The sequence below is a fragment of the Phyllobates terribilis genome, unplaced genomic scaffold (assembly GCF_046119375.1).
Source record: "Phyllobates terribilis strain yellow unplaced genomic scaffold, ASM4611937v1 Scaffold_5__5_contigs__length_657084704, whole genome shotgun sequence".
Taxonomy (NCBI): Eukaryota; Metazoa; Chordata; class Amphibia; order Anura; family Dendrobatidae; genus Phyllobates; species Phyllobates terribilis.
Genome location: NW_027362765.1, coordinates 361,751,952 through 361,766,248, shown reverse-complemented (window position 1 = coordinate 361,766,248; position 14,297 = coordinate 361,751,952). Strand labels below are relative to the sequence as shown.

The 14,297-nt window shown below is 41.2% G+C and overlaps 1 long non-coding RNA gene across 1 annotated transcript; it reads left to right on the top strand.

The window, feature by feature from the left end:
* The first annotated feature begins 1,344 nt into the window (after nt 1–1,344).
* Nucleotides 1,345–10,059, top strand: LOC141271174 (uncharacterized). The gene is made up of 2 exons (XR_012321853.1): nt 1,345–1,747; nt 8,517–10,059. It is a non-coding gene; the product is annotated as an uncharacterized lncRNA (long non-coding RNA).
* Nucleotides 10,060–14,297: the final 4,238 nt, after the last annotated feature.

The window sequence follows — 14,297 nt, the reverse complement described above, 5'->3', positions numbered from 1 at the left end:
AAATAGATCTTAAAAAAGCAAGAAAAGTGTATTAAAAACTTGCATTAGTTTGTATTTAAACACAGATGAACCTTTATTCACATAAATCAGGGATTCCAGTTACATTTTATTTATTTATTTTTCTTGTTGGGATCTAAAATGACAGAAAAATCATTAAAGAGCTTGTGACGTCTGGGTAAAAATTCCAAAGTGCTTATAAATAAAAGCAATTCTGCACTAAACCTCTTCAGAAAAATCCTCTCTGATCTCAACAACGTAGCGATATTTAATTCTATAGCTTATTGCTCATTGCCTACCCAGCTCTGTACACAGGGGTGGGGTGTGACTGCTAACGGCGTAACGCTAGGCTATGCCCCTGCAAGCAGAATGCTAATGACATCATCAGGAGTAAAGGGAGAAAATAATGTTGGTTCACATTCACACCCGAGTCCCCTGAGACTCACACAACCCCAAAAATACAGCCAATCATGAAACAGGATGACAAATATGCAAATTGCCTCTTCAGAGAGGAAGAGGCCTGGAACTCTAGCGCCACCTATAGGAAGTGGCAATCCTAAAAAAGACAATATCGACCCTTTAACGAGCTTCGCCTCATGACTCTCAGTTTGCAGACACAGTGTTTCAGGGTGTCGCCCGCTCCTCAGTGCAAAGCATGAGATCTGATTTGGCTATATGAGAGGCCTCTGACTGGGATCTAAGGGGTAACGTCTCTCCTTGGTGAGAGTGACATGCCAGAGAAAGGAGACTTATAAGTCGAGTCAGAGGCCTGTCATACAGCCAAATCAGATCTCATGGTTTGCACTGAGGAGGGGCAACGTCCCAAAACATTTGTCTGCAAATTGAGATTCTGGTTTGGCTTTTATCCTATGTCTAAGTATATATTGATGATTTGTCCTCAGGATAGGTCATCAGTATCAGAACAGTGGGGACCTTACATCTGGCACCCAATAAATCAGCTGTTTTCAGCTCCGGAGGCGACCAGATGTAAAAACTGTATACAGGGGAAAAGCTCTGCGCCAAACACTGTAAAGTGGCCATTCCAAGTACTGCAGCTTAGTTCCTATTAAAGTGAAAGGGATCAGGGCTGCAGTACCTAGAACATCCACTACATAGTGTATGGCGCTGTGCTGATTTCGCTTTGTACACCGCGTAACTCCATCTAAAAGCCGCTGATCAAAGGGGGCATCTGTCAGACCCCCACCAATTTGAAATCAATGGCCCTAGCTAAAGATATGTCTCAATATATAAGTCCTTAAAATTCTAAATTTCGATTTCTATTCCTGCCATGGCCGATCCCCTGTAAAGACAAATAAAGTCATTGTAAGTTGCCTGAGCTGCAAGGATAAAACTTTATCACGTATCCAAAGCGCTGTGATCTGTAATCAGAGCAGATGCCGAGCTGTATTACAGGGGACGGTGACAAACCGGTAATTGCATCTTTCATCAGACAGGGTTGCACTTGAATTTGCAGACAGCCGGAACAGAGAGCGCTTTCGTCACCTGCCAAATCCGCGCACGATTTAGACACGGAGGACGGGACTCAGTTTGAAGTTTTGTTGCTGCTCTTGAAGTTCAGAGACTTCAGTGAGAAATGGAGATATTGCCCGAGATAGAATAAGAAAGAGCAGAGAAATCGCCTGCCTGTGATCAACGGGGGACAGCCGAAATATCAGAGACGCGGAGCACGGGGCACAAAGACAAAAACAAATCGCAATACACCAGGTGTATAATCAATCTACTCCACCAGGTATGAGTGTCTGCTAGCATGTAAAGATAGGGCGCATGCTGGTATAACCTGGGCATCTTCTGTATATAATTATATATGTACAGCTGGTACAACCTGGGCATCTCCTGTATATAATTATATATGTACAGCTGGTATAACCTGGGCATCTCCTGTATATAATTATATATGTACAGCTGGTATAACCTGGGCATCTCCTGTATATAATTATATATGTACAGCTGGTATAACCTGGGCATCTCCTGTATATAATTATATATGTACAGCTGCTATAACCTGGGCATCTTCTGTATATAATTATATATGTACAGCTGGTACAACCTGGGCATCTCCTGTATATAATTATATATGTACAGCTGGTACAACCTGGGCATCTCCTGTATATCATTATATATGTACAGCTGGTATAATCTGTGTATCTCCTGTATATAATTATATATGTACAGCTGGTATAACCTGGGCATCTCCTGTATATAATTATATATGTACAGCTGCTATAACCTGGGCATCTTCTGTATATAATTATATATGTACAGCTGGTACAACCTGGGCATCTTCTGTATATAATTATATATGTACAGCTGGTACAACCTGGGCATCTCCTGTATATAATTATATATGTACAGCTGGTACAACCTGGGCATCTCCTGTATATAATTATATATGTACAGCTGGTACAACCTGGGTATCTCCTGTATATAATTATATATGTACAGCTGGTATAACCTGGGCATCTTCTGTATATAATTATATATGTACAGCTGGTACAACCTGGGCATCTCCTGTATATAATTATATATGTACAGCTGGTATAACCTGGGCATCTTCTGTATATAATTATAGATGTACAGCTGGTATAACCTGGGCATCTCCTGTATATAATTATATATGTACAGCTGGTATAACCTGGGCATCTCCTGTATATAATTATATATGTACAGCTGGTATAACCTGGGCATCTCCTGTATATAATTATATATGTACAGCTGGTATAACCTGGGCATCTCCTGTATATAATTATATATGTACAGCTGGTATAACCTGGGCATCTCCTGTATATAATTATATATGTACAGCTGGTATAACCTGGGTATCTTCTGTATATCATTATATATGTACAGCTGGTATAACCTGGGCATCTCCTGTATATCATTATATATGTACAGCTGGTATAACCTGGGCATCTCCTGTATATAATTATATATGTACAGCTGGTATAACCTGGGCATCTCCTGTATATAATTATATATGTACAGCTGGTATAACGTGGGCATCTCCTGTATATAATTATATATGTACAGCTGGTATAACCTGGGCATCTCCTGTATATAATTATATATGTACAGCTGGTATAACCTGGACATCTCCTGTATATAATTATATATGTACAGCTGGTATAACCTGGGCATCTCCTGTATATAATTATATATGTACAGCTGGTATAACCTGGGCATCTCCTGTATATAATTATATATGTACAGCTGGTATAACCTGGGCATCTCCTGTATATAATTATATATGTACAGCTGGTATAACCTGGGCATCTCCTGTATATAATTATATATGTACAGCTGGTATAACCTGGGCATCTCCTGTATATAATTATATATGTACAGCTGGTATAACCTGGGCATCTCCTGTATATAATTATATATGTACAGCTGGTATAACCTGGGTATCTCCTGTATATAATTATATATGTACAGCTGGTATAACCTGGGCATCTCCTGTATATAATTATATATGTACAGCTGGTATAACCTGGGCATCTCCTGTATATAATTATATATGTACAGCTGGTATAACCTGGGCATCTCCTGTATATAATTATATATGTACAGCTGGTATAACCTGGGCATCTCCTGTATATAATTATATATGTACAGCTGGTATAACCTGGGTATCTTCTGCATATCATTATATATGTACAGCTGGTATAACCTGGGCATCTCCTGTATATAATTATATATGTACAGCTGGTATAACCTGGGCATCTCCTGTATATAATTATATATGTACAGCTGGTATAATCTGGGCATCTTCTGTATATAATTATATATGTACAGCTGGTATAACCTGGGCATCTCCTGTATATAATTATATATGTACAGCTGGTATAACCTGGGCATCTCCTGTATATAATTATATATGTACAGCTGGTATAACCTGGGCATCTCCTGTATATAATTATATATGTACAGCTGGTATAACCTGGGTATCTCCTGCATATCATTATATACGTACAGCTGGTATAACCTGGGCATCTCCTGTATATAATTATATATGTACAGCTGGTATAACCTGGGCATCTCCTGTATATAATTATATATGTACAGCTGGTATAATCTGGGCATCTTCTGTATATAATTATATATGTACAGATGGTATAACTTGGGCATCTCCTGTATATAATTATATATGTACAGCTGGTATAACCTGGACATCTCCTGTATATAATTATATATGTACAGCTGGTATAACCTGGGTATCTCCTGTATATAATTATATATGTACAGCTGGTATAACCTGGGTATCTCCTGTATATAATTATATATGTACAGCTGGTATAACCTGGGCATTTCCTGTATATAATTATATATGTACAGCTGGTATAACCTGGGTATCTCCTGTATATAATTATATATGTACAGCTGGTATAACCTGGGTATCTCCTGTATATAATTATATATGTACAGCTGGTATAACCTGGACATCTCCTGTATATAATTATATATGTACAGCTGGTATAATCTGGGCATCTCCTTTATATAATTATATAATTACAGCTGGTATAACCTGAGTATCTCCTGTGTATAATTATATACGTACAGCTGGTATAACCTGGGCATCTCCTGTATATAATTATATATGTACAGCCGTTATAACCTGGCCATCTTCTGCATATAATTATATATATACAGCTATACAGCCGGTATAACCTGGGCATCTTCTGTATATAATCATATATGTATTATATATATAATTATATACAAGAGATGCCCAGGTTATACCAACTGTACATATATAATTATATAAAGGAGATGCCCAGGTTATACCAGCTGTACATATATACAGAAGATGCCCAGGTTATACCAACTGTACATATATAATTATATACAGGAGATGCCCAGGTTATACCAGCTGTACATATATAATTATATACAGGAGATGCCCAGGTTATACCAGCTGTACATATATAATTATATACAGGAGATGCCCAGGTTATACCAGCTGTACATATATAATTATATACAGGAGATGCCCAGGTTACACCAGCTGTACATATATAATTATATACAGGAGATGCCCAGGTTATACCGGCTGTACATATATAATTATATACAGGAGATGCCCAGGTTATACCAGCTGTACATATATAATTATATACAGGAGATGCCCAGGTTATACGAGCTGTACATATATAATTATATACAGGAGATGCCCAGGTTATACCAACTGTACATATATAATTATATACAGGAGATGCCCAGGTTATACCGGCTGTACATATATAATTATATACAGGAGATGCCCAGGTTATACCAGCTGTACATATATAATTATATACAGGAGATGCCCAGGTTATACCAGCTGTACATATATAATTATATACAGGAGATGCCCAGGTTATACCAGCTGTACATATATAATTATATACAGAAGATGCCCAGGTTATACCAGCTGTAAATATATAATTATATACAGGAGATGCCCAGGTTATACCTGCTGTACATATATAATTATATACAGGAGATGCCCAGGTTATACCAGCTGTACATATATATAATTATATACAGGAGATGCCCAGGTTATACCAGCTGTACACATATATAATTATATACAGGAGATGCCCAGGTTATAACAGCTGTACATATATAATTATATACAGGAGATGCCCAGGTTATACCAACTGTACATATATAATTATATACAGGAGATGCCCAGGTTATACCGGCTGTACATATATAATTATATACAGGAGATGCCCAGGTTATACCAGCTGTACATATATAATTATATACAGGAGATGCCCAGGTTATACCAGCTGTACATATATAATTATATACAGGAGATGCCCAGGTTATACCAGCTGTACATATATAATTATATACAGAAGATGCCCAGGTTATACCAGCTGTACATATATAATTATATACAGGAGATGCCCAGGTTATACCTGCTGTACATATATAATTATATACAGGAGATGTCCAGGTTATACCAGCTGTACATATATATAATTATATACAGGAGATGCCCAGGTTATACCAGCTGTACATATATAATTATATACAGGAGGAGATGTCCAGGTTATACCAGCTGTACATATATATAATTATATACAGGAGATGCCCAGGTTATACCAGCTGTACATATATAATTATATACAGGAGATGCCCAGGTTAAACCAGTCCTGTTCCTGAGTAGGAAACTCTCCTCCTGTGAAAAGTGCTTGGCCATCAAATGGGCAAATGACACGCTGAGGTACTATCTGATAGGCCGGAAGATCAGGCTGGTGTCAGATCATGCCCCCCTTAGATGGATGAGGGAAAGGAGGGGGAAGAATGCCCGGGTGACTATGTGGTTTCTAGCCCTCCAGGACTTTAGTTTTTATGTGGATCACAGGCCCGGGAAGCTACATGGTAATGTAGATGCCCTGTGCAGACTTCCCTGTTTAGCGAGGGGGGGATATGTGACAAAGTCATTGGGAAAGTGCGGGAGGGGAGGTATGTTTCACTGAGGCTATTAGCTTCAGTGATTAAATACCCAGAGGTTTTGCTCCAGCATACGAAGTGTCTAAGGGTTAAGCAGCCATTTTAAGGGCTGGGTTTTTGAGAATAACCATAGAGCGAGTGGTAGGTTGGTCTCCATATCTCCACCCCAGGGTGTGGTCTGGGGTTTAAGTAGAAGACCTGATGAGGCATTAGTTGTTCAGTATGTCTGGAGAGGCTAACTCCAGAGAGGTGCTGGTGTTTGTGCTGAAAGTGAACCAGTGTTTGTTTGCTAAACTCTGAGCGGCCGGATCCCCGCTATCGCAAGGCCTGTGCTTCGTGTTACCACTATGGCGCATTTAAATAAACCAACAAGAAATTTAAAGAGACAGCGTACCTGTGTCTACGACCGCGTGCAGTCGAGTGAGCCGCACTACCACAATAAGTAAGCTGGTATAACCTGAGCATCTCCTGTATGTAATTATATATGTACAGCTGGTATAACCTGAGCATCTCCTGTATGTAATTATATATGTACAGCTGGTATAACCTTGGCATCTCCTGTATGTAATTATATATGTACAGCTGGTATAACCTGGGCATCCCCTGTATATAATTATATATATACAGCCGGTGTAACCTGGGCATCTCCTGTATATAATTATATATGTACAGCTGTTATAACCTTGGCATCTCCTGTATGTAATTATATATGTACAGCTGGTATAACCTGGGCATCTCCTGTATATAATTATATATGTACAGCCGGTGTAACCTGGGTATCTCCTGTATATAATTATATATGTACAGCTGTTATAACCTGGGCATCTCCTGTATATAATTATATATGTACAGCTGGTATAACCTGGGCATCTCCTGTATATAATTATATATGTACAGCTGTTATAACCTTGGCATCTCCTGTATGTAATTATATATGTACAGCTGGTATAACCTGGGCATCTCCTGTATATAATTATATATGTACAGCCGGTGTAACCTGGGTATCTCCTGTATATAATTATATATGTACAGCTGTTATAACCTTGGCATCTCCTGTATGTAATTATATATATACATCTGGTATAACCTGGGCATCTCCTGTATATAATTCTATATGTACAGCTGGTATAACCTGGGCATCTCCTGTATATAATTATATATGTACAGCTGGTATAACCTGGGCATCTCCTGTATGTAATTATATATATACATCTGGTATAACCTGGGTATCTCCTGTATATAATTATATATGTACAGCTGGTATAACCTGGGCATCTCCTGTATATAATTATATATGTACAGCCGGTGTAACCTGGGTATCTCCTGTATATAATTATATATGTACAGCTGTTATAACCTTGGCATCTCCTGTATGTAATTATATATATACATCTGGTATAACCTGGGTATCTCCTGTATATAATTCTATATGTACAGCTGGTATAACCTGGGCATCTCCTGTATATAATTATATATGTACAGCTGGTATAACCTGGTTATCTCCTGTATATAACTATATATGGACAACTGGTATAACCTGGGCATCTTCTGTATATAATTATATATGTACAGCTGGTATAACCTGGGCATCTCCTGTATATAATTCTATATGTACAGCTGGTATAACCTGGACATCTCCTCCTGTATATAATTATATATGTACAGCTGGTATAACCTGGGTACACTGGGAGAATAAGACACCATGTACAGTGCATAGAAATTTAAATTGAAAACTTCACATGGTGACTAAAGATGAACAACAAAGCATTTCTTCACCAAATGTATCAATTTTATCGGCATTGCAGCCATGTCTTTAACTTGCAAAATGTTGCTGACAGGTTCTCTTTAAAAGCTGCTTTATGTGTATCAATTTTCTTGAACTATTCCTTGAAAATTTTGCACTTTGTACAAAAACCGTAAAGATCCCACCCTCTGGAGTTCTACTAGTCACTCTACCGTGTCTGAAAGCCTTTTTGGGGCATCCACAGACATTTCTGTTCGCCATTAATACTGTTAGATATTGGTTCTGCTAGTGACTATTATCTAATACTTTTCAGGAGCTGTAACCACCTTCACTCGAGGAGATGCAGCAGCTGTGTCCAAGTAATTGTTTCTGCCGATCTACTGGGAATGACGACTCTTCACAAAGCCACTCAGAGGAAAAAAAAAACCCGAAGCGCGCTGACTGTGGCAGATGGAGCTGTCAAGAACTTCAGCGGATTTCCATGACCCATATTATCGAGTTTGTTATGACTGTTTCATGCCGACTCTAACAAGAAATTAATAATTTTACAGGCGTACAAATTTGGATAAACACAGAAAAAAAATCACCTTCTTCTAAATCGGCGTCTGTTTTCTTACTCCAGCCAACATTTATTATCATCTTGCTGCAAAAGGGAGGAAGAAAACAAATACCTGACTACAAGAGAGCAGTGCCGCTGCGTGGCGGGTTAACATGCTATATGAGTGATGTAGATACAAAGAAGATAAAAATAATAATTGTCGTAGAGAAAAATTAAAATCCATGCAGACATCTCCTGGGAGGGGACTTGTCCCCTTCACATTGAACATATGGGATTAATTATAGCTGGGAAGAGAGAAACCAATTATATCTAGGGGAGAGAGAAACTAATTATAACTGAGGAAGTAGACAGAGAAATAACACTTCAACTTCCATTGCAGTAGGGATCTCCTGCAGTGACCAGGTACTTATAGCAGAGAAACGCTTTGACAAAAAGACAACAAGTCTGAGATTAATTTACTCAGAGGCAGTGAAGTACCTTTGCCAGAGATAGGGTTTCCTCTGATCAAATAATTGTTCCGAGACTTTTTGTCTCCGGCATCCAGAAATGAATATTGGGGTTTAGCATCAATCCGATATTTATGGGAGTAATAGCGAAGGAATGAACATCACACATTCACTCATATCACCATAGGGCCACTAGAACCCCAACCAACTTAATATTTATCTAATGGATGATTCTATCTGCGGCATGTTTCATCTCCATAAAAAGATAAAATCAAGATAGGAAACATGACAGCGATATCTACAGCCTGGGAACTACAGGGGCAAAAATATCCTGTAAGTTGGGGATCTCATGGAATTCTGAAGGATCTAGCATATCCCACAACCAGCTTCATGTGAGCTTATCAAGGGTGGGGTATGTGGTCGTAGCCTTGATCTAATAAAAATTAAAGTTTGGGTCTCTGTCTTTGTTCATTCAGAAAGACATAAGTTTACTGTGAGAGTGTTCCATTTTCCCAATCGGAGCGCTTCCCTGAGCCATTTCCGTGACATCAGGTTTAGTCATTTTCTTTTGTTATTCCTTTTAATCCTATGTGATTGTATATACCATATTGTTTTGTTCTCATTTTGTATCATCATTGTATATTTTTTATCTTTATGGATTTAATATATAAAATGTATTAGTTTTGTTCCTCTTGCTCTGTAAACTGCACCCCTGAAGCCATACGCTACCTGTACCAGGTGTCCAATCAGCCTGTATAAACGATTGGTGGTGGCAGCTAGGGGTTCTTTTTGTTATTGCGAAGCTGGCAGTGACTGTACTGAGGTAAATAAACATATTCAATGAGCTGGAATCGGAGATGTATATACCATACGCTCACTGTAAGTTCCCCAATAATTGGCCTAGTAATGAAAACAGCCATGGTCTCGTCCATCCTTCATCAGTCAATTGCGTGATTACCATGATGATTGGAGGCAGCGGAGTTGCATTCCCCTAACAAGCTGGTGACAGTGGTGGGATCTGTTCGATGTGTTCGATCTGTGACAAAGTGGTAACAGGATAGAGATAAGCAAACCTCTTAAGGTTCGATTCTTTTCAAATTGGCGAACTTCCCGATGCTCTCCATAAAATTTGTTGAACATATCTGAATCGCTTTGCAATCAATGGGAGGCAAAAACAAACGCATACACAACGCCTTCAAGGGGACCTAAAAGCTGCCAAAACAGCTCAAATTAGGGGCGGACACCAGGGAAAGTGGCATCAATTGACCCAAAGTACAAATAGTAGAACTATTATTTATTATTTTATATGTGAAAACGGGTTACTGACTGGTACTGGAGGAGAGAGGACCCTACCCGCGAGGGCACACAATCAATCTACAAGGGGTGGGGGGTGAGGATACAGTAGGTGAAGGTAGAGCTGGTCATGCAGCGGTATGGTGGAGCGAGGGTTACTGCAGTTTGTAGGCTTGTCGGAAGAGGTGGGTCTTCAGGTTCCTTTTGAAGGTTTCCACGGTAGGCGAGAGTCTGATGTTTTGGGGTAGAGAGTTCCAGAGTAAGGGAGACACATGGGACAAATCTTGTATGCGATTGTGGGAAGAGGAGATAAGAGGGGAGTAGAGAAGAAGATCTTGCGAGGATCGGAGGTTGCATGCTGGTAAATACCGGGAGACTAGGTGACAGATGTATGGAGGAGACAGGTTTTGGATGGCTTTGTTTGCCAAAGTTATGGTTTTCAACTGGAGTCTCTGGGCAACGGTGAGCCAGTGCAGGGATTGACAGAGGGGAGAAGCCAGGGAATAGCGGGGTGACATGTGGATTAATCGGCCAGCAGAGTTTAGGATAGATTGGAGGGGTGCGAGAGTGTTAGAAGGGAGGCCACAGAGCAGGAGGTTGCAGTAGTCGAGGCGGGAGATGATGAGGGCATGCACTGGTGTTTTTGCAGATTCATGGTTGAGGAATGTGCGAATCCCGGAGATATTTTAGAGTTGCAGTCGGGAGGAAGTGGAAAGGGCTTGGATCTGACGTTTGAAGGACAGATCATAGTCAAGATTGCGGGACTGAGAAAAGTGGCCAACCATTGACTTTGATGAATAGGTCAGTTGGGGGATAAATGAGATGCTGGAAAGATGATGAAATCTTTTTTATCCATGTTAAGTTTTAGAAATCTAGCAGTGAATAAAGATGAAATAGTGGACAGACATTGTGGGATTCTGGTTAGTAAGGAGGTGATATCAGGTCCAAAGAGGTAGATCTATGTGTCATCCGCATAGAGGTGATACTGAAAGCTGTGAGAATCTATGAGCTGTCTCAGGCCGAAGGTGTAGATGGAGAAGAGCAGTGGTACTAGAACTGAACCTTGGTGGACACCGACACATAGGGGGCGGGGTGAGGAGGTGGTGTGTGAGTGGGAGACACTGAATGTCCTGTCTGTTAGGTATGAGGAGATCCAAGAAGGGGCCCCGTCTGTAATGCCGAGAGATGAGAGAGTCTATAGTAAGAGGGAATGGTCCACTGTGTTGAAGGCAGATGCCAGGTCCAGGAGGAGGAGGACAAACTAGTGTTGCTTGGATTTGACAGTTATTAGGTCGTTGGTGACTTTAGTCAGGGCAGTTTCAGTGGAATGTTGCAGTCAGAAGCCAGATTGTAAGCGGTCAAAGAGGGAGCAGGAGGAGAGGTGGGAGGACAGTTCAAAATGGACGTGTTGTTCCAGTAGTTTTGCGTCATAGGGGAGAAGTGGTGTGGGGCGATAGCTAGACACAGAGGATGGGTAAAGGGAGAGCTTTTTGAGGATGGGTGTGATCGAGGTATGTTGGAAGCATGAGGGGAAGACACCAGTTGTTGGTGACAGGTCGAAGACATGGGTTAGGGTTGGGATGAAGACTGTAGTAAGGTTTAGAATGAAGTGGGACGGGATTGGGTCAAGTTCACAGGTGGTGAGATGTGATTTGGAGAGTAAAGAGGAAAGTTGATCTTTAGTGATGAGCGAGCACTAAAATGCTCGGGTACTCATTGCTCGGGTCGAGCAAATTGGAATACTCGGGTGCTCGATCCGAACAACAAGCCCAATGTAACTCTATAGGAAACTCGAGCATTTTTCAGGCTGCTCACCCCAGCGGTCTGCAGAGGGCCTAAAAATTGCCCAAATCGATGGGAACAGTGCTCAAATGACATGGGAATAGCATGGGGAAGACCCCTGGAAGCATCTCTGACTCCCAGGTCACTGCTGTCAACAACGTTGTCAGAGGTATTATGCCACTTTTACGGACTCACAATAAAACATACAAAAAGGAATCCAAACGGATTTTCCTGGGAAATATGTTAAGGATCATCCTTTCCAGGGTAATGACTTGTGTATAAGGCAAAATAAATAACCCAAACCAAAAATACTTCTCCACACCTTGGGCTATTTCACACGTAGCGTTTTTGATGAGTTTTTGCACTTTTGCATTGCTTTCAACCAAGACAAATGAATTCACTGGGAAATGTAATTTTAACATTTTACAACCTTATCTGGCCATGTGATGTGTGACACATCCTCAGACACATGCATACAGTGCTGAAAAGACATGGGAATAGCATGGGGAAGACCCCTGGAAGCATCTCTGACTCCCAGGTTACTGCCTAAAAGTGTGCCCATCATAAGTGATCCTTGGCGCATGCAAAGATGCCTCCTGCCATGCACCTGTCATTGCAGACTTGCAACAATCACCGTCCACGTCCTTGTCCCAGTGCAGCGTTCAGTTGTCCCTACCCCATTCCTTGGAATGCAAGTGCAAGTATGTAGCCAGCCATCCACCAACCCACAGCCTGCAATACTATACTGCCAAATTTTTGACTGCTGCTTGCACTTGAAATGTGGCCTTTTAAGCTCGTGGAGGCGGAAGCTGTCCACAATCTGCGACAGGGTATGCATACTCGGTCCCCAGCCGCCACTATTTCTCCCGGTGTCATCTCCGCCTTCCACAAGCATGGGTCCCACAACATTATCCGTGCCCTCCCCAGTGAACTTACTGGGAAGGAGCGCCTAACCACAAACACGTGGACATGTGACTGTGGCCAGGGACAGTACGGAGCCAGTCCACAGCTTTTTTTGTTGAGTTGTATTTCTCCACAGCCTTATTCTTTAGCTTGGTGAATGGACTTGGGAAACCATATCTACCCAGCTGTCATTTCTCCCAGGAAGTCCTCTAAAGCTGTTTGCACTTGAAATGTGTCTTTTTAGGCTCGTGGAGGCAGAAGCTTTTCACGACCTCATGGCGGCGGCATCTGGGTCTCCATACTCTGTCCCCAGCCGCCACTATTTCTCCCGGTGTTGTCCCCGCCTTCCACAAGCGCGGGTCCCTGAACATTACTGCTGGTACTTTATGTGGGAATTTGCTTGCCTCCTACCAGCCTGGAATATTTCCAGTAAACTATGGTACAACGCCATGGTATTAGCACTGCCCCCAGTACCAGTAGCGAAGCCATCCCCAATTTCCTTCTCAGGAATTTTATTTGGTAGACTGAGTAGCTGCCCAAATAGATTAGTTTCTCACAAAGGAGCTGACGTTAGAGTGGCAGTAGGTGCAAGTTTCTCCAGCCTGTTAGGTATTAGAGGGTGAACGGCAGCACATTGAATCAGTGGTTAGCACTGAAGCCTTGCAGCGCTGGGATCCTGGGTTCAAATCCCAGCAAGGACAACATCTGCAAGGACTTTGTATGTTCTCCCTGTGTTTGCGTGTGTTTCCACCTCAGTAAAAAAGCAGCCATAGAGTGTCCGGGAACACACTTTTCTTAGCCAGGACTGCTTCTCGGCAGGGTTGGAAGGTCCCACCAGAGAATCCTCTGGTGTGCCCTGGCTTCTACATCAGGAGAGTTCATGATAGCACTAACTTTGCAGCTGCTATGGGGCTCTTGAGCGGGGGAGAAAGGTTAGCCCTCAGAATCAAATCCTCTGGTGGGCACAATGTTTTTCAATCTGAAACAGCTTCTCAGTAGGAGTTGTATTTCACCACAGCCATATTCTTTAGCTCAGTGAAAGAACTGGCATAGAGGGAAACTGTATCTACTCTGGTTGTCATTTCTCCGTCACCAGGTTCCGCCCATTGTC